Genomic DNA, 20,438 nt, shown 5'->3' with positions numbered 1-20,438 from the left:
CAACTTAGTTCTTGCTTGTCAAAAGAACCAATCATGTCTGGATGGAGACATGGCCTTCTCATCTGCTCCAAAGATCAGAATTTTACATACTCTTGTCTCCTGCTTTAAGAGTTAATCCGGCTGGGTCTGTCAATCACCTGGCCATTTACCTGATGTCTTGGTCAGGAGATGGGAGGAATAATTGTTCCCTTAATGAGAGAGTGTACTTATCCTTCCCAGACGCTCCCTCAGTACAGTTACCTACAGTTTCCCTGTGGCAGCACTGTTAAGCTACCCCCTTCCCATTTTCTTTCTTCTTCTTTCAGATGCTGGCCAAAGCTTGAGCATGCTTTTCCAGACACCTTGGGATTTCTCACTCCACTGACCCTTCCTTCTTGAATATGGCTGCTTGGTGACCTCCACTGCAAAAGACGTGACTTTCTCTCTTTTTTTCCATTTCCCTCTTCCTGACAGCTGCGGAGATTTTTCAGCTTGCCCACACTGTTGTTTTTCTCTCAAATTCTAATGAAGTTGTCCTGAGCTTCCATCTGGATCTGTTTTTTAAAGTCTTTAATTAAGGAGACAAAGAATCCCCAAAAGAATCACAATTTCCTGGTAACAGTCACTATAGCTGGTCCTTTCAGAATTGCCTGAAGTTTCACCTTCAGGAGAGATGAATTTGGGGTCCCCTCAGTTTATGCATTTTCTTTTCTGAGACCTTCAACACCCCTATTCGCTATTCTATTCTTCTGCACATCTGCATAACAGAAGTCTTTCCAGCTGCCTGATGAAGTCCCTAAAGAAACCTTTAGGAGCCCCCCCCCCCATTTCTCTCACCAGGAAGTCATCCATCCCATCTCCATAAACCCGGGAAGTCCACACCAAGGGACATGGGTCACAGTTGCTTGCTTGCATAAGCCGCAAGCTCAGGATCTCTTGGCTTCTCCAAGCTCAGAAAGGCTAAGGGAAAGAGGCTGTGCTTAGCTCTTGAAGGTTATGTAAGGCTATATTGTAGGGCATGTCTGAAGTCCGACGGGGCCTCCCTCCCGCAGGTGGGTCCATAGGTTAGCCAGCGGAGTGCAAGCTTCTGCTTCTGCACCCCTCCCCCCACCCCCGTGTCTAGGCTGGCCGGCTGGGAGGTACTCATTTCTCTACACACAGGGTCTCCTCTTACGTGTCTTTAAGCTGATAGACATGAACCCCAAAGAATTTCCCCCAAACGTTTAGGTGTATCATGGAATATATAACTTTAAAGTTCTGCAAAAGTTTACACTCTGATATTTAAAAATGTTCATTTCTTAGCTAAAACCTGTATTGGATAAAGAATTGTAACTAATTCCCAGTGTCCATTTGAGCACTCCATACTATGGTTGTGCGTGAAAATGAAAGACCTTGAGAATACTCTCACGCGGGTGTTGATTTGCGAGGGCAGACGTGGGGCCCTGATAACACTTTTCCTGCATCTGCTAGGTCCCAGCGGTTCCACGCCCTCAGAACGTGGCTTCAAAGAACTCAACTACTGCAATGTGAGCCTTCACGTCTCCCACAGTACTACTTTCATTCAAGCCTCCACCTCACAGATTCGGTTTCTCCGTGCATTCTGCAGAAACCATCTAATGCTCTCGAGGAAGCGTGCGACAAGTCGGTCCCGAGAGCTCCGGATGCGCGGTAGCTGCGTCCAGACCCGGGTGAAGGCATCGCCCAGCCCAGAGCCGCTCGGGCGTTTCGCCCGAGAGAGTGACCCGAGCGCTCCAGCCGACTCGACTCCGTGAGACCAGGCCCAAGACCCCGTGCCTATCGAGCGCCGCAGCTGGCGCCACGCCTTCCGCCCACCCGGCCCAGCGCCTGGGCTGGCGGGAAGCTCGCGGCCCCTCCCCTCCTCCCCTCCTCCCCGCCCCTCCTCCCGGCCCTCCCCGGGGCCAGCTGCGGCCAGCACAGGCCGTGCGGCTTGGGACGCTCGCTACCAGCGCAGACGAGTGAAGACGCGGCTCGCGGAGGACAGCTTCGGGCGCCCGTCCGGGACCACGCGGCTCGGTGCGGAAGCGGGTACGCAATAGGTTCAGCTCACCGTTCACACTGCGGTGCAGCTTCTAGCGGCTCGGGCGGGCTGGGAAGGGCGACTCCAGTGGTAGTGGATGGATGGAGAACTGGGTCTCCACCGGTGGAAGGGAAGTTTGCTGACGCCTAAGGGGACAGAAAGGCAACAATCTGTTTTTCCTTTTGTTGTTCTTAGGGCTCAAAGGGTGTCAACTTTAGGTGTCCTGTTAAGAGTTACTGAGTGCTCAATGAGCATGGTTGAATTTTACTTTTATTATTATTTTGCCCTAAACTAGTTCTTTGACAATTTCAAACAAATACATACTGCATTCTGATGGCTTTCTTCAGCTGTGTACTCGTATTATTTTTTTTAAGGGGTGAGGTCTTTCTGGTGCCCAGGCTGGCTGGGAACTTGAGCTCAAGTGATTTGCTCTTCAGCCGTTCAATAAGCTGTGGCTAAACCAGGGGTACCATCACCCCAAACTCTGGAGTGTTAATAATTAACTTAGAAAATTAACCATTTTATTATAGTACTTACTAGATAGCACTGAAAAGTTTGAATAATGTAACACACATTAGATCGCTAATCTATTAGTTAACTGCTATCTAGTAGTAATGGTTGCCTTTTATTTTTTTGACTAATTTAAGAAATGTTAAAGCTTGGGGCTGGAGAGATGGCTTAGCGGTTAAGAACACTGACTGGTAAAGAAGAGCTGGGTTTGAATCCCAGCACCCACATGGCAGCTAACAACCGTGTAGCTCCAGTTCAGGGGATCCGACACTTTTCTGTCTTCCATGGGCATTGCAGACATGGGTGCACTTACCTACATGCAGGCAATACACGCATGCACATAAAAAAAAATATGAAAAAAGAAATGTTAAAACTATTCAGAAAAAGCAAACAGAAATGAATGATGGTTGGGTGTGGGGCCTCTCCCTTCCCTCGTGTGTCGTTGGCCACCGGTCCTCAAGGACAAAGGGAACAGAAACGACGAATGGGGTCAGGATGGCCAGTGAGCACTGACGGAAGAAAGCCCTTCCCTGGAGACAGGTTCAACGATGCAAACAGCTCCAGTGAAACAGCTCTAGATTCAGTGAAACAGCTCCATTTATTCAGTGGGAGTTAGGGAAAATATAGTGTGGAGGCAGTAGCCAATGCTTTAGCTGATCAGTGCTCATAGTATGCTTTATTTACATGTGGCAGTAGGCTCCTATCATCCCACTATCCCGGCAATGCCTAATTATCATATAGAAAAACCTGGGGGTAGTTTTTACTCCAGGTAACTATGCCAAAGGTCATGTTCCAAATAAGGTCAGGCATCCATGCTTGGTGGCACTTTCCAGGTAAGTCAGGAAGTGAACAGGAGGCCCCTTGCTGAGAAGGGGAGTCCTTCCATATAGTGCCCAGCCCCTTAGAGCTATCCGGACATGGAGGACTACAACCCTAGCAGCAGGGTTCCCCAACAGTTGGGCATCTTTGTTCCAGGGTGAGCGCATTTTGCAGGGATTCCTTTAGGAACACATTCTTTTTACATCAAGATATATACCATATATGCACATTCAAAATCTGTTTATTTATTGTGTTAAATATCCATGAAATATTTGAAATGACTGTGTGATAAATACAAAATGAAGTGCTGCTTGGAGTGGAAAGTTGCCATAGGTAACACATTAGCATAGGCGTGGGTGGACCAAAGGGCTCTCTGCCCTTAATGACTTTCTTACTCCAGGCCATAATATAAAGGGAGTGATCATTCACATGGCTCAGTGACAAGAGAGGGGGACCGATGCTGGCTTTTAAGAGGTTTTCCTATCATCTGCTTTTGCTGGAAATGCATTGTGTGTGACATCAGAAAGAAAGCAGTAAAGACTGCAGAATGGAGGTCATCCTTAGCACATTCTTGTGGTGCATGAAACTGTAATGTTTTCTTTTCAATTTTGTGACAGGGTATTTCTGTGTAGCCCAGTCTGGCCTTGAACTTGCCATTCTCCTGCACCAGCCCCCTGAGTACTGGGATAACAGGTGTGAACCACCATGCCAGGCCCAATAGTGCATGTTCTAAGGACATTTTTAAAGATGGCTTCTTGGGGTTGGGGATTTAGCTCAGTGGTAGAGCACTGGCCTAGAAAGCACAAGGCCCTGGGTTTGGTCCTCAGCTCCAAAAAAACCCCAGAAAATAACAAAAAAGACCAACCCCCCCCAAAACACCCCCCTCCCAAAAAACAAGGCAACTAAAGATGGCTTCTTGTAGTTGCAATTTTCTTTATCCTAAGTCTTATAAGACGTGGTTGGATGCTAAGCCTTATGATGCTGTTTGCTGCTGGGTCTTATTCAGGGACAAACCCTGATTTTATAGAGAGGTTGGTACACATGATGCATACATACTGTATATGTACATATGGGTTTGGGGGGGTGGGGAGAGAGAGAGAATAAATGTTTTCTCTGGTAGGGATCAAACCCAGGTCTTCATATATGCTAGGAAATGGTCTACCACTGAACTGTACTCCAGTTTCTCCATATATCCCCTCCCATTCTGAGAAGATCCCTGAGCCTTGTGGGAGGGATGTGATAGAGATGCCCCATTTAGGGCTGAGCACTCCACAGTCTCTTATTCTCTGCACATTGACCAGTTGTGGGTCTCTGTGGTGATCATCTTCAACTTCAAGAAGCTTCTCTGATGATGAGGGTTGAGAGATGCACTCATCTATAAGTATAGCAATAAGTCATTAGGAGTCATTTTACTACTATGTCCATTTAGTAGAATATTAGTAGTAATAGGTTCTAATATTCTAGGGCCCATGTTCTATGTAGCCACAGGTTCTTGGCCCTAATAATGGTACCAAGTATGGGTTCCATTGCTTGGTGTGAACCTTAACTCCAATCTGAGAGTGGTTGGATACTCCCATAACATTCGTGCCACTATGGCACTAGTGGGACTATTTTGCTAGACCATTTATTGTAACTTATGGGGTAAGATTTATGATTACTTTTCTCCTCCAGTAGTGGGCATAGCACCGTCTAGCACTATGAAAGCTAGCCAGTAGGAATGATGCTTCCAGGTCAGTATCCACTTGATTTCTCCATGTTTTTTGACTCAAGTATGTGTTGTCTTCAGCAGTAGAGTCATATCATGAAACTCTGGAGGGTAACCAAGAGCAGTGGCAATAGCCTGTAATGTTTGGGGGGTCTTTGGGATCCCTCTGGCCAGCAACTCAAAGAAAGGTAGCCCATTTCAGGTACTGGAGTTTTTATTTGCTAGGATAAGGTGTTTAGCTACAATATTGTCCCTTTGTCCACCCTCCCCCCATTATAGGGCAACTCCATTGAAACTATATATGAATATGAATATATTTTAGAGTGCTTCTACACTAGTGGGTTTTCAAAAGGCCCTTAGCATTAATTATCCCTCCCCATATTCCCTCTAACCTAACCATCCATCCTTTTTGTTATATTATTGTCCTTTTCCTCCTTTATTATTATTTTTAATTAATTAATTAGTTAATTTTTATGTGTATGAGTGTTATGCCTACATACATGCACCTGTGTCCTGCAGTGCTCACAGAGGACAGAAGAGGGCCTCAGATCTCCTGGAACTGGAGTTATGGATGGTTGTTAGCCACTGTGTGGGTGCTGGGATTCAAACCCCAGTCTTCTGCAAGAACAGCCAGTGCTCTTAATCACTGAGCCATCTCTCCAGCCCTATTTATTTTTCATTTTATTTTATGTGTCTGAGTGTATTGCCTTCATGTCTCTAAGTGCACCCATGTCGTACAATGCCTGTGGAGGTCAGAAGAGGGCATCAGATTCTCCTGGCACTGGAGTTAAGAATGTCTGACTAATCACTAGGAACTCTACATTGATTTACTGTTCAATATAAGCATTCTACTTATTCATGGGCTGGTAAAAGTTGAAAGCCCTAGGCACTTGGTACTAGCAGGTCAATAGCTCATTTTTTTTCTTGCCTAGCCGAGTTCATAGTTGTGAGGCTCAAAGAAAACACACAGCAGTATTGTTTAGAAGCTGTAAAATGTTATATCTATCTGTAAATAACACTGTTTAAAATATAATTTAAATTTGGGGAGTCTGGCCCACAACTCGGGGGAAGGTTTCTCCTGTCTGTCACTGTTTCTTAGCATGTAGTCTTCAGGTATACTCACGGATTCATGTAGGGATATTGTATGTGTAATTTTTCTGTAGGTTTTTGGACTAATACAGTTCCCTCTGGTTTTTTATACTAGCTGGGCATTATTTATCTCTCCTCTTTCTCTCCCTGTCTTATCTCCCCTCCCCACCCTCTCCATTTAAAGTGTCCCATTTTCCCCATTTCACCCTTGATAATTTCTGTCTGCTATGGTCTCACCTCTCTTGAGCTCCTTCTTCCCCTTTATTCCCATAGATCTTTGTATTGCCCTCCTTCTAAAAATTGCAATCAATACAAAATTATTGAGATAGTTTCTTTTTTCATACTAATTAAAAATCTGGTGTGTGTCTTATGCTATGTTCAGCATTTCTCAATTCAGACTGTCTACATTTCAAGTCACATGGCTAGTGGGTCCTAGTTTGGATAACACAAGTCTAGGGTCATTAAATTGGTGCACTGATAAAAGTTAATTTGGTGGGCTTTTTAGCTTAATGAAAATGTATTTATAGAAGTTATTGATTTTAATAACTCATACCTTTTTTTCTAATAATTATTCTTGACAAATACAGAAGAAATACAATTGTGGAAAGAGCAGAAATCTAAGAAATAAGATTTTCCCATTGTTTCAGTTGGATCTAGTATAGTAGGGAAGTCAAAGAGACCTGACTCTTAGTTCTGCTGACCTATGATCTGACTTGGATTTATAATCTTTCTGAATCTTGTCTCCTGTTCTGTAACACAAGGCAAATATTTGATTTTTATCCCATTCCAGTCAGGGAATTCCCCAAATCTTTGGAATCTTCTGAGAGGTAGGAGTATCTTTTGCTATTTTTCATGAGTCCCCAGGTTCCTGGGACTCATCCCTGAGTTACATCCCTAGCCCTAAACAAATATAAGCTTGTTTGATTACACCTGAGTTTAATGCTCTGAGGTGGCTTAGGGTGGGGCTCCTAGATAGCCTTAGGGTGGGGCTGACCTCAGAAGGACCTAGTGGTTAGAGAGCTAGGACTTGTAGCTCCACTTGCGGATCTCTGGGAAAGGGAGGTAGTACTCTAAAACCTCTCGAGCAACAAGATTTGGACAGAAGGAAGATTCATTTGCTTGGTGAATGTATCTATGCTCAGGGAAAGAAATATCTCTCTATAGAACAAAAACTTTGCTGAGGACTCTCAGTGACCTCTGTGTAGGTATGTATTCTTGATACTCATCTGTATCTTTGTAATAGATATCCTTTCAGTTTATTTTATGATTTATATACTGAGACAGAGTCTTACTATGTTGCTCTTGCTGGCCTGGAACTTGCTATATAGACCAGGCTGGCCTTGACCTTGTAGTCATCCTCCTGCCTTTGCCTCTCAAGTACCAGAATTGTAGACATGGTCCACCATTCCCTGCTATAAATATCCTTTGTCAAACTTTAGTAAACTTAAGTAGAGTGTCTCCCTGAGTTCTGTGGGTCTATCTAGCAAATTAATCCAACTCAAGAGGGTTGTGGGAAACATGAGTTATAACCAGTCAATCGGAAGTACAGGTGACAGCCTACTGTATGGATTGATACTGAAATGGGAGCTTCCTAATGGGACTGATGGGGTCTGATGTTATCTCCAAGTGGCTCGTGTCAGAATGCAATTGAATTATTGGGTACATAGCTGGTGTTTACTGGAAAGTTACTTGGTATATGCCACCCTCCCCTAATCCAGGCATAGGAATGTTCTATTTTGTGAGAATTTAATAGGAGAGAAACCTGTTTTGTATGGCTGATATACCTTCTAAGATAGATGTTTCAAGTAAAATGTGTAGTTCAGAAAGTATGAAGCAGTTAGACTACTTTTAGTTAAAATCCTGTCATACCTAAACCTAATAGTAAATTTAATGCCAACCTATTCACTCACCTCCATCCACCCTCAAATCTAAGCTAGGAATAGAATTTATGTGACATGTGTAGAACTGATTTACACAGTGATTAAGTAGCCACTACTTGCAGTGGACCCATTCCAGTTACTCCAGCATAGATTATTTTTTGCTGCTTAGTTATTCCCCTAGAGCTACAAAGTACACAATGATGTGTCTTGATTTCCATATATAGATACAAATCTCCCTTTCCCCAGGAAGATGTGCTCAGTCTTGCCTCACACAATGCCACCCCTGGAGGCAGAGTAGTTATCCCCAGGAGTCATATACTTGGCATTAATAACTGGTTTACTCTAAGGGATTATTCAAATGACATGGATTTTTCTACAAAGACCTATTGCTACCCATCCCCTCATTCTTTCACTCTAAAAGATGCAAACATATCTGAGCTAGGTGTGGTGGTGCACATTTTTAATACCAGCATTCAGGAGGCAGAAGCAGGCACATTTCTGTGAGATCAAAGCCAGGCTGGTCTACATAGCGAATTCCAGGTCAACTGGGGCTGCAGGGAGACCTCTCTGTCTCAAAAGAAGTAAAAAAAACACCTTTAATCCCAGCACTTGGGAGGCAGAAGCAGGTGGATCTCTGTGAAATAGAGGCCAGCCTGGTCTACATAGAGAGTTCCAGGACAGTTGGGACTAGAGGGAGACCCTGTCTCATTAAAAAAACAAAAAAAACAAAAGACAAACATACCTGAATATTTTACAAAAGTGTAAGCTGCCAGGTCTTACTCCACAGCAGGTCTGAGGTGTTTCCCTGAAGCTTGGGTTCTAAGAGGGTCTCATGACTCATGATTGTCTTGATTTCGGCTAAACATAGCTATGTGAGTTTCAAGGAAGAAATGTTTTTTTATTTTTATTTTTTTATAAAACAGCACATTCCAGAATATAGCTTTAACTGAGTTGTTCAGATTTAGTTAAAAAAGAAATCATTCAAGATCAAAGATTATGTGTCCAATATAAACACTGAAAAACATTTATTACTTGTTTGAAATTTGAAGTATTTGTTGACTTACTAAATGTTTACAAATAAGCAAATAGCAAAACAGCCCAGTTTAGAGAGTTCTGGTAACATCTTGCATAGCTATAATACAGTTGTCAAAAGTAATCATTTAACATTGGCACAATACTATAATACCTTATTTATTTATTATTTTTATTTTATGCATATGAATGTTTTGCCTGCCTGTAAATGCACTCATGTTATGCAGTGCTCAGGGAGGACAGAGGAAGGTATTGGATCCCCTAGAACTGGAGTTATTTATTGCTGGTTATGAGCTGCCATGTGGGTGCTGGGAACTAAACCTGAGTTGTTTGTGAGAGCTGCCAGTGTTCTTAACCGCTGAGCCATCTTTCTTGGCTCATGAAATACTGTTAATTATGTACTTTATTTCAGTTTCTCCTTTCCATTGTTCTTTTCTGTTCTGATCTGACTGAAGTTCTCACATTGTAGTTGACTGCTATGTATCCGATTTCTTCCAGTCTATAACAATTTCTCAGCCTTGTTCAATTCCTGATCCAGACAGTAGAGAAGATATTGGTCGGTAAATTTGTTCAGTGTACCTTGTTTGTGTTTGTTTGATGTTTTCTCATGAGTACATTGATGTTCTGCCTTTTGGGAATATCAGAAAAGTGCCCATCTCACATAGTCCTCAGTATATTGGGGGTGGATGATGATTGTTTCCTGATGGATGTCAACCTTGATGGAGGTGATTTTTGCCAACATCTCAATGTAGAGTTATCATTTTCCCCTTTGTAAGAAAGAGGTATCTTAGGAGATAAACCTGAACTGTGAGAATCATCTGTTTCTCCTTAAACTTCACTAATTTTGGTATCCACTTGAACGTGTACTTCTTTTTGAAACAGGGTCTCCCTGTAGCCCCAACTAACCTGGAACTCACTATGTAGACTAAGCTGGCCTCAGTCTCACAGATCCTCCAGCCTGTGCCTCCTGAGTGCTGGGATTAAAGGTGTGTACTACCATGCCCAGCTGAACATGTTGTATTTTATGATATATTGTTTTAGTGGTATTTTTTAAAGGTCCATGCCTATATTTATAAATTTTTCTGTAAGGAGCAGCTATACCTGTCCCTCACTTATTCAGCTGTTTGTGTCAGTACTAATCCGTGAATATTTATTTTGTTATTTGGGTTATAGTCCAATGTTATCATTGTTTGATTGGGTGCTCAAATTGTTCCAGCTTTTACCACAAGGTTGAGCCGTATGCCATTTTGATATATTACCATCACTACCACCACCACCCCCACCACCACCACCACCACCACCACCACCACCATCATTATTTTTAAAAGTGTTTCCTTCCTTTTTGGTATCACAAACATTTATACATTCGTTCTGTATTATACATGTCTCACACCTGACACTTTGAGTTCTGTTTATTTAGAATGATATTAAAATCTGAGTTGGTGTTCTGGGTAGCAGCAGTTTTCTGAGACTTTTCTCTTTCTGTGTGCTGTGAATGGAATCCAAGGCTTTATGCATTTGTGTAAGCTAATAGGCATTCTACTCTAATGTGCCCTCCACCCAGACTATACTACAGTTTCTTTTTTAAAACTTATTTTATTTATTAATTTTATGCGTATGAGCATATTGCTTGCATGTAGGTAGGTGCACTCTTGTCATTCAGTGCCCGTGGAAATCACAAGAGGGCTTTAGATCCCCTGGAACTGGAGTTATGAACAGTTGTTAGCCGCCGTATGGGTGCTGGGACCCTAACCCAGGTCCTCTGCAAGAGCAGCCCGTGCTCTTAACCCCTGAGCCACCTCTCCAGCCCCTGCATTCAGTTTTTTATACTAGAGAGGATCTGATTATAGTTGCCAATTTGGATTCCATTTTTTTTATGGTATAGAGATAAAATTGGCAAGATTTAGGGGTTTAAAAAATTCCAAATTTTAACTAAATAATGACCTATAAATTCTTATAACACCAAGCAGTACACAAAAGCTTTTATTAGGCTCTGATTAGAAACCAGAAATATTTTATTAGCTTAGTAGCTTAATTAAACTTTATACTGACTACTGACTGAATGTGTGTGAAGGGAAGGCATAGAGAGATTCTTTGAGATGTTCAAAGTGCCCTTAAATTAATTGTGAGGATTTTTCTATTCAGTGCCATTTTGGAGCAAGACTTTGAACCTGCTTCCTCCTTCTAAAAATAAAAAAATTATTAGGCGATATTTTTATTTCCTATGTTTTTTTCCCCACAAGTTTAGAATACCATACCACTTAATATGCATAAAATTTTGAACTCTTCTCTATTTCAATTGTTTTTACCCAGTTAGTTGAACTTACAGTGCTAAAATGTTCAGTTACATTTCAAATAAATATTTATATCAGTGACACTGTATTTTATACCCGATGATACACTATTTGTTTTGAGATGATGTGTGCATGGATTAGAGGATTCCCTTGTAATAAACTGTGTGTCCTACTATGATTTTGTGGAATACACACACACACACACACACACACACACACACACCCAGGCTCATGCATGCTAAGTACATGTTCTTCCACTTAACTACACTTCCAAACTTGCCTGGATTTTTGTTAGTTTTAACTGATCCCAACTTGTTTAAGAGAAGCTCCTATGAATTTAAATAGTACAGGCAAAGGAGCTGTTCTAGGTCTTGATGTAAAATGTATTACTGTAGGACTCATTGGACTTGAGAAGCAGTACTGCTACTGACCTCTGATTTTCTGTTCACAGTTATTGTCAGATTGTGATTACATTCAGTGAATCATAAACTGGAAGAGACTGGGAATATTGATCTCAATGTAGTAGACATGTATTAGACACATATTAGACTCTTGGGGGAGACTGGCTTGTAGACCCAGTACCGTGTGGCTTCCAGTTAAGTTCTAATTCAGAAACTCACCTTGACATCTGTCTGGTTCTGTTTTCACACTGGATGTCAGCTCTAAGGTTCTGCAGTCACTCTCTGTTCACCGTTGTCGATCTTCCCATGGTGCTAGGTGGCCTGGCCTTGTGGAGATGACGGTGATGGGCTCCTGTGTGTCTCACCACCTGTATAAGTATACCTCCTCAATCCCCTTTGCCCATAGTCTCATTTAAATTCATAGACGCTTCTCTTAAATGTATATTCTTGCTCTTTTTTTTCCCCAAGTTTGTGAGTATGGGGAAATAGTGGAAATGTTTGCGACCAGTTAAAACTCACAAAAATCCCGGCAAGTTTGGAAGTGTAGCTCAGTGAAAGAACATGTACAAGCGTGTGTGAGCCCTGAGTTCTATCCCCAGCCTGCCATTTTCTTCCCTTTCTTCTTTCCCTTCCTCTTCCCCCAGAAGGAATTCTTACAAAACCTCTCTTTGGTTGGCTTCTTTTTCTTGGAATGAAGTGCTTCTGGCTGCTGGTCTGGGCTGCCCATTCCCTTCCTTGTGTTCAAAGAAGAAAGTGCCAAAGGCATGTGTTTCCCTATGTGTCATCCAAAATCCGTGCAGTTTTCATAGTTCTGAGGGCTTCCTGTCTGATGTTGCACTAGAGGCAAAGTATGAGGCATAAATCAGACTTTCTGGAGCTTGCATAGGCTATGAAGTTGGGGTATGTGACAGTGTCCACATCTTGGCTCTTGAATTGTTACAGGAGTCTCCTATGACCTTCTTATACCTCCAACCAAAGTCAGAGTGATCAGTTTAACTCTGATGTTTCCAGTCTCCTCCAGAGTCAAAACCAAACGCTTAAGGGCAGTCAGTGGTCAGCTCTGTCTGAGCTGCCCTTCCTCTCTTCTTATCTCTTTTGCTCATTCTTCAGGCCCTTTGGCCTCTTTGCTGTTATTTAGACTAACTTGGAGACTTGTGTTGCTCATCCACCTCCGGGTGTCTGTTTAAGAGTTCTGCTAGTGGGCCAATGACCTGACTTTAGTCCCTGGGACTCAAATGATGGAAGAAGAGAACCAACTCCCACAAGTAGTCCTCTGACCTCCACATGTGCACCGTAGCATTTGTGTGGCCCCCTCCACACACATACTAAATAAACAAAATCTTGGTAGCCCTTTTCTGATCACCTGTCCGTTTGTTTATTTTTTCTATGGCACTATGGCATAGTATTTTCCACAGGTAAACTCATTGGTGGCTGAAATGTTTTGTTTTACTCCGTGCTGTATTTCCTGGTGGAATGTTTAGAATTTGAGGTACTTCTGTCCTTTAAACTTCCTTGTCATTTAACCCTTATAGCGTGCCACATGCTATAAGCCTAGTTAAATGCTGGACTGACCTTACAGATGGGCAGCAGGAGTGGGGAGGCCGAGCTGTCCTTTCAGGGTTAAATGACAAGGAAGTTTAAAGGACAGAAGTACCTCAAATTCTAAACATTCCACCATGGGATAAAGAGACTACCTCAGTGTCTTCTGGGAACTAGGGACCTATGTGCTGGTGTGACTTTAAGAAAATGTGGGCTATAACGTGCACATAAATTACACTTCATCTTTGTCATTTTAATTAGTTTTTTTTTCTGAAGTTTCGGTTTTCTATCACAGATCAAAACTAGTTTGGGGGGAAGAATTACAATTTGTGAGAATGGAAAATGGAAAAAGAGTACCCATGTGGAGGTTTATGCTCTTTGCGTCTATTTAAAGAAAGAACGTGAGTAGAAAATTAAAGACATAGAAAAGAGATAGGTGATTATAGCCTGTGGGAAGGGGTGTTAACTTGGCCTTTTCTTCTCTTCCCCAGTGGACATTTTATTTTTAATGTTTGAAAATTTAAAGTTATCTTTAACTGAAACATAAAAACTAGATGTATTAGTGAGGTTCCTGTGATGTTTGACTATGTATATACATTGTGTAATGTTCAAATGAGGTTAAATGTGTTCATTTCCTCAAACATTTATGATTTCTTTATAGCATAAACATTTAAAATCTTTTCTTCTGGCTCTTTGAAATATACAGCACATGATTGTTATCTATGTTCATGCCACTGTGTGTTAGTAGGAAAAGGTTTTTTTTAAGAGGGAGTGATGGCAGTGTCGAGTGTGTCCAACCTGCAGCTTAAGGGCTGCATGGATCCCATTGCATTTGTGGATGGCAGCATCATGGTCATGTAGCGATGTCAAAAGGTTGGGCACCCCTGGATCTTGCTGACGCTAATATGACATTTCGAGTATGTGAAAACTATGCTAAAGAAAGTGAATTTTACTGTTTATAATACTCTTCACTGTTGGCATGTTTCCAATAAGTATGACAAAAACAACAAAGGTCAGACCAGAGCTGTGACTAGAGCTAGTGTAGAAGGCCCTACCAAATCACTTTTTCTTTTGATAGTCATTTTCCATCAGTCCTTGATTTCCCAAAGCTTGCTGGTATTCCTGAGCGCTTAGTCAGTGCTGGAAGGGTTAGGATGTGAACACTGAATGATATGGAGAGGAAGGAACCTTGAGATCTAGGATTCTCCAGGTTTCCAGTTAAGACTGAGCCCTTAACCAGGCATGCCCTTTGCATTTCTCTCTAGCTTCCCTCCTTTCCTTGGTCTCTCTCCCCTCTTCCCTCCCCTCCCCGTCCTTTCCCTCCCCTTCTTTTCCCCTTCATTTTTCTTCCCTTTTCATCCTTTGGTCTTTAAAAAATATATATGTAAGCCGGGCGAGGTGGCGTATGCCTTTGATCCCAGCACTCAAAGCAGAGACAGGTGGATCTCTGTGAGTTCAAGGCCAGCCTGGTCTACATAGTGAGTTCCAGGACAGCTGGGGCTACAGGGAGACCCTGTCTCAAAAAGACATATATGTGTGTGTGTGTGTGTGTGTGTGTGTGTGTGTGTGTGTGTGTGTATATATATGTATATATATATATATATATATTTATTTATTTATTTGTTTTATGTGTATGAGTGTTTCCCCTATATGTATGGAAGTGTGCCCATGTGTGCAGTGCCTGCAGAGGCAGAAGAGGGCATCGGATCCCCTGGAGCTGGAGTTATAGAGGGTTGTAAGCTACCTTGAGGGTGCTGGGAACAGAACCTGGGTCCTCTGCAAGAGCAGCCAGTGCTCTTAATCGCTGAACCATCTCTCCAGCTCCTCATCCTTTGGTCTTTTTGAGATGAGTTCTTGCTCTGTGCCTCAAGCTTGTCTCAAACTCACTTGGCCTCAGACTGGTGGTGATCTTCCTACCTTGGCTTCTCAAGTGCTGAGATTACACTGTGACTAACTTAGGTTGTAGTTTTCATCCTGCCCCTCTGAAAGCTAAACCCCAGCATGACAAACTGAATATGTTTCCCAACACTTCTTTTGCGTTAAAGATTTGCATTCCCTTTCCCTTCTCCTTTCTCTTCTTCCCGTCTACTTGGTTTGCCTCCTCTAGGAAGTCCAGACCTCTCACAGCCCAGGTTTTGTGCTCCACCAGGCATGGAACTATGCCTTCACTTCTCAGTTACTAGATGAATGTGAAGTTGCAAGGATTGAAGTGGGGTAGGCTGTTCCTAGCTAGACATATGTCCTGGGTTAAAGCAGGGAAATTATATTTTCTGTGATCTATAGCTGTTAGGAAGTAGCATTCTGTGGCTAGGGAGATGGCCCAGCAGGTAAGAACACTTGCTGTGCAAGCATGAAGACATGAGTTCAGATCCCCAGAAGCCATGTAAAAAGCCAGGTGCGATCACATAACCCCAGCACTGTGGGGAATGGACACAGAAGTAGGCTTGCTGACCATCAGTTTTGCTCCAGGTTCAGTGAGAGACCTTGCCTCAAGGGAATAGGCAGAGACACCTGACATCCTCCTTTGGCCCCCATGTTTGCATAAGGGGGCACACACCCTTACAACATACACATAATGCCCCCCTACCCCTGATTTTAAAAGATTTTTAAAAAGGAAAAAAATAGAGTTCTTATACATTTACGTGCTGAGCCATCTTATCTGCTTGACTTTTAGAAATTGTGGGTTTGCAGTGAAATCTAAAGGAGATGCTTTTATGACTAGGATTCTTTTATTTACAGATACATAATAAGAGATAGCGGAAGGTAAAGAACTTAGGAAGAAAATTCTTGCTCTGTGACCTGGACTTGGAGAGCATTTTAATGCTAAGTTGTTCAAGTAATAACCCTAGTACTTTCATCCATAATTAGTATTCTTTGGGACTTTTATAGGAGAGTTCTGGAGGGTGCCTTCAAGGGTTATGGTTATTTGTTTTTTGAGACATCATCTCCTTGTAACCCAAGCTGGCCTGGAACTCTGTGTAGACCAGGCTGGCCTCAATCCCATAGAGATCTATCTGCTGCTGCCTCCTGAGTGCTGGAGGGGGGGCGTTATAGTTATCTAACTTGATCTTATTTTTCTTTTGTTGACTTCCTATTGGTATTTGAAACACTGAATAAAACAGTATGAAACTTACTTCAAGAATAAAAATGTGCTTCATAAATTTTGTAATTTCTATTTAGAGATAACGCCCAATTCTTTCGAATTCACCTCATGTTTTTGCTTGAGGGAAAGGATTGACTTTAGCAAATAGAAGCCAGTTGTAAAAATAGAAGTATTTCTCTTAGACTATAGCCATTTTGCTTATCTTATGGATTTGTTTTTATCAACTAGAACTAGTTAGCAGTTTCCTAGGTGAGGGGTTTATTTTTCTTTGTATTTGTTAAAGCATCTGTTATGTTTGAAAGAAATATAATACTATCAGTGTTTTTTATTATCTTTAAACTTTTTTACATTAACTAATTAGTTAATTTTGTATGTGTATCTGCATGCCATGACACACTTGTGGAGGTCAAAGGATAACTTGAAGGAGTCAGTTCTCTTCCTGCAACATGTGGGTTCTGGGAATCAAACTCAGGTGTCAAGTGCCTTTATCTACTGAGCTCTCTCACCAGCCATGTTTTGTGCTATTTTGAACTCAGAAATGAATTCATTTGATATAAAATATAGCAGACCTTATGGCATTATAAAATTGTTTATAAATAGCTCAGCAATGAAAAATATACAGTAAGGGGCTGGAGAGATGACTCAGCGGTTAAGAACACTGGCTGCTCTTACAGAGGACCCAGGTTCGGTTCCCAGAACCTACATGGTGACTAACAAGTGTCTGTAACTCTAGTTCCAGGGGGATCTGTTGTTCTCTCTGACCTCTGCAGGCATTGCATGACACGGGTGCACTCACACACATGCAGGCAATACACTCATGTGCATGAAAATAAATAAATATAAAAAAGAAAAATATATAATAAGACAGTAAGTCATGTAGACCTGTATTACCCACTTCAGTAGCTGCTAACTATATATAGAAATTGAATTGAAATTAACATTAAAACATCTGAATTTTTCAGTCATATTATGTTTCAAGTGCTACGTGTAGGTGAATGTATCTGGTAGACTGCTTGCTCCTGTCTTATTTTCTGTGTCCTGATCATTTCTGAAGGAACTAGAAAGAAGCACAGGCACTTTTGAATCTGAGCCCATGTATGGAGTTGTAAATACATAAGAGAATCACTTTTGGGCATTCTGTTGGTGGACTCTTTTACACATCAAGAACCAGATTATTATAAATGATTTATTATATAATTTGTTGGCTCAAACAAAATTTCTAATTTTTTTTTTTTTGGTCATTTTGAGACACGATCTCCTTGTAGCCTCAGCTGGCCTGGATTCCTTGTGGAGACCAGGCTGGCCTCAAACTCACAGAGATCCGCCTGCCTCTGCCTCCCGAGTGCTGGGATTAAAGGCGTGTACCACCATGCCTGGCTCAAAATTTCTAATTTTAAACTCTATCCAGTTATATATGTGCAACGAGTGCTTCCTGATCGCCTTTGTTTAAAACAGTGTCAGGACTCAGCTGTTGAGCTTCCTTGATGATGGTGTAGAGGAAAAACTCTTCCTCTCCCGTCTTTGCTTGAGTGTTTCAGGGCATGTGAATTTAATGGGGGAGAATCAGATTAGCAAGGGAAATTGTAACTACAGGTCAAGAGAAAATTATAGCAATAATAGAATGAGGATCTATTTGCTATTTATTTATTTGATTGCTTGTTAATTGAGACAGAGGTCCATCATACTCAAGATGACCTGGAATTCCTGAAATCCTCCTGTCTTAGCCTGCTGAATGTCCCCCAGTTCCCTATTTATCATCTCCCTAATGAAATGAGTGGTGGGAAGAAGGGCAAATACAGGAAAACTAAGCACTTAGGGATAACTAGATCTTGGACTGTTGAGACGACTCAACAGGTAAAGGCATTTGCCTCTAAGCCTGACAACTTGAGTTCTATTCCTGTGTCCCCACACGGTGGAAGGAGAGAACCAACTCCTACAAGTTGTCCTCTGACTTCCACATACTTGCCACACATACACATAAATGTAATAAAATATTTTTTTTCAAAAAGATAACTAGTGCCTTATGGCAGTAGGATGAGTGATATAATAGTTTTGTGACAATGTCTGTAATGAAGTGAAATGCCTTACTACTCTTCCAGAGGAGATTTATGGCATTTGTTTTTGAAGACTTTGCTTTTAGGCAAATATGGGATTTGTGGAACTCAAGTGCCTTAAGTTCAAAGTTAAATTCCTCTTCTTACTGTGTTTGGTCTTAGGACCTAACTCCTCATGAGTGTCTCTAGGTCTCTCCTGTGAACTCTGGACCATTTTACCATTTATCACTGCTGAGTGCAAAAGCATCCCATTACTTGAGGTGTCTAACTGGAAGGAGTGATCTGGCAAAAAAGAATCAGAAGGAAAATGTCTTTATCCACAGTGATGAGTTGGGAGAGTGTTTGACTGGGGTAGTGAAGGCAAGATCATTAAACAGGAGAAGATTAATAATGGGAGGCCAAGGATGAACATCTTCCTGTGGATTCTGAAATAACTCTAGCCAACAAGGGGTTAAACTTCAAAACTGTCCATTGATAATGCTCAGAAAGCAGCTCACACTTAGATGGCTTATCAAATCTGGGTCTGTAGTAGAGGGTACCAGAAAACACCAACCCCAAATACATCTCTTTTGGTATTTGGATTGTTTTAGTATAAGGCAGTTAGTAGCCTGTGGACAGTTGTAAGCTCTTTACAGTTCCCTCAATTGCATACAAAAGAGTGTAAATGTATGGAAAATATACACTTATTCATTTTTATTTTATTTTATGTGTATGAGTGTGTTGCCTGCATACATGTAAGTATACCCATTTCATTCAATGCCTGTGGTCAGAAGAGGGCATTAGATTTCCTAGAATTGGAGTTAAGGACAGTTGTTAGCCACCATGTCGATGCTGGGAACTGAACCCTGGTCCTCTGCAAGAACAACCAGTGCTTTTAACCACTGACCCATCTCTCCAGCACCCAAAATATACATTCATAAAGGAAGTTTGTTTCTGTAGGTTCTTCTCCATAACAACTCATTCTAGGAAGACTTGCATCATATCACGACTCTTACCCAGTCATGGTTTTCCTTCCCTCAAAACTTGTGACCAGAAGCCCCAAACCCTTTCCTTTACTCTAAGAAAGTAGAAAACCCTCAACCACCTGGATCATTTTTTGTGAAATTCCTATGTGCAGTAAATCAACCTTTTCCGTTTATAATCCCCCCCCTTTTCTTTTTGAAATAGGGCCTTACTATGTAGCCCTGGCCAGCGTGAAACTCACTGTGTAAATCAGGGTGGCCTTGAACTCACATAGACCTGCCTGCCTCTGCCTCCCGAGTACTGGGATTAAAGGCATGTGCCACAGTATCTGGCTCACGATCCTTTTTTGCCTGGGAAAATTTTCTATAACTGTTGGCATATAGGTGTATAAAATATGTATACAAATCAAAGATTTGCTTATAATAAAGCATAAATAAATATTTTAAAACAATTATTTGGGAGCTGGAGAGATGGCTTGGTGGTTAAGAGCATTGACTGCAGAGGATCTAGATTTGGTTCCTAGCACACTTATGGCAGCTAACAACCACTTACAACTCCAGTTCCAGGGAATCCGAAACACGCTTCTCATGACCTCCGTGGGTATTGCACGTATGGGTGCACTTACATGCATATAAGGCAGTATACTCATAACTCATACACATATAATAAATAAAAACCAATTCTTTGATATATGATTTTACCATTTATTAAAGACAAAAGCAAATTTGCATGCTAATAGGATGGAGATGTTATATTTTTAAATGAATTAATTCTTATCAGAGTTGATCAATATTTTGATTTTTTTTTAATCCTTAGTGCTGAGAACACCACTTCAAACAAATGTTTAAAAACTGGTAGAAATATGTTCATGACCATACCAGAAGTTGTTGCAAGTTGTTTTAATCACAAGCCAACAATCATATGATGACTGTAAAAAAATATTTTTATGAATTATTTGAGAATTTCATATAATGTATTTTCATCTACTCATTCAACATTGTATTTTCTTTTTTAAACTCATGGAGTCTTTTC

General features: G+C 41.5%; 1 protein-coding gene across 1 annotated transcript in view; it reads left to right on the top strand.

Annotated features, from left to right (window-relative positions):
• The first annotated feature begins 1,874 nt into the window (after positions 1-1,874).
• Abcg2 (ATP binding cassette subfamily G member 2 (Junior blood group)) overlaps positions 1,875-20,438 on the top strand; it is a 73,737-nt gene continuing 55,173 nt past the window's right edge. Inside the window, exon 1 of the mRNA XM_008844639.3 lies at positions 1,875-2,025. The gene's annotated coding sequence lies outside the window, so the exon portion shown is untranslated. The remainder of the gene's footprint in view (positions 2,026-20,438) is intronic.

This window comes from Nannospalax galili, unplaced genomic scaffold (assembly GCF_000622305.1).
Source record: "Nannospalax galili isolate Female #2095 unplaced genomic scaffold, S.galili_v1.0 scaffold441, whole genome shotgun sequence".
Taxonomy (NCBI): Eukaryota; Metazoa; Chordata; class Mammalia; order Rodentia; family Spalacidae; genus Nannospalax; species Nannospalax galili.
Note: the sequence above shows the minus strand (reverse complement) of the source record. Positions and strands in the feature narration are given on the sequence as shown.